We start from the raw sequence: 1,652 nt of genomic DNA on the forward strand, positions 1-1,652 counted from the left end.
GTCTTCTAAATCTGTGGCATTATCCTGTCCTATCTAGCCATGGCTGGGAATAGAACCAGATGGGTAAGGAACCTGAATACTCTTCTGGACAGTATTTTCTTAGAGGTACATAGAGGAATGGGAAAGGAAGGGAGTCAGGGAGAGGGAGCCTTAGGACACCATCTGAAGAGCTGAGGCAAAAGGAGATTTATCAGAAGATCAGGACAGTCAAAGATCAACAAAGGGTTTGGGGATAATAATGGAAAGATGCTAACTTCTCCACTGGGTGTAGAAGTTCAATCATAAAACAGCAAACAAAACTTCAGAAAAGAGCTTAGATTAAATGAAGGTCCATAGGTTTAATACCTGGTTAACAGCCAAGAGATCTGAAGAGAGTTGGATTAAAGGTCAAAGATGAACAATTTTTCATCCCAAGAGCTCTGTGTCTGTCTCCCTTTTCCAGAGGTCTTTTGATCTGAGTCATATTATTCATTCACACTATTCATTCAGTTCAGTGAAATCAGTAGGAATTGCAAGTGACTCTGATCAGAATCTATCAGCCTTATCAATATATCTGTACAGATATAAATGGTAATCTACAAGAATTACCTACTTTTTGCATATATAGGAGGTATATACATACATATTAAACACACTCTATGTAGAAGTAATATTTCTGCCTCTAGAACCCTGCACAAATATGCGTTCATATATACACACACAAATATACATATGTATGATGTTATGATTCACAGTACCTCATAATTGCTCTTGGGGCTCCTTGAGCTAAAGAGGTATGTCTAGAATTCTTCCCCATCAAAAGAACAGCTGGAAAGATAAGAAAGATTTAGTGCTCTGAGGGTGCCAAATGCTTAATCCTTGGACTTTGATCTATATTTATAGCTTTTCTATACAGCCCTGTCTCTGTTTTCCTGCCTCTCTCTATACTTCTTTGTCTTATGTCTTTGTGTGTGTGTGTGTATACATATATATGCACACATAGAAACATATATCCACCCCTTTCTGTTCTGGACCCAGAAATGACATAGTCCTGTCCTAGGTTCATTGCTGGAGTTTTCTTCTCAAAAGAGAAAATAAGCTCCTAATTCTCATGTTAATCAACTCATTGCCCCCAATCCTAGTAAATTGCAGAAACTAGCAAATTATAGAAAGAACTCAAAAGTCTGAGATGTTCCCAAAAAAGGAAGAAGTGAAAGGAACCATATGAATTCAGGTAGGCAGTGCAATGGTGGAGCTTTGGACTTGGAGTCAGGAAGATGAAAATTCCATTATGGCTTACTACATGTGTGACCCTAGGCAAATCACTTAGCCTCTGTTTACCTCAGTTTTCTCATGTTTAAAATGGGGATATGTGGGGCAGCTGAGTGGCTCAGTGAGACAGGAGGTCTTGGATTCAAATCTGGTCTCAGACACTTCCTAGCTGTGAACCTGGGAAAGTCACTTAACCCCACATTGCCTAGCCCTCACTACTCTTTTGCCTTAGAACCAATACACAGCATTGATTCTAAGGTAGAAGGTAAGAGTTTAAAAAATAATAATAATGGGCAGCTGGGTAGCTCAGTGGATTGAGAGCCAGGCCTAGAGACAGGAGGTCCTAGGTTCAAATCCGGCCTCAGACACTTCCCAGCTGTGTGACCCTGGGCAAGTCACTT

This window comes from Gracilinanus agilis, chromosome 4, assembly GCF_016433145.1.
Source record: "Gracilinanus agilis isolate LMUSP501 chromosome 4, AgileGrace, whole genome shotgun sequence".
In the NCBI taxonomy this organism is placed as follows: domain Eukaryota; kingdom Metazoa; phylum Chordata; class Mammalia; order Didelphimorphia; family Didelphidae; genus Gracilinanus; species Gracilinanus agilis.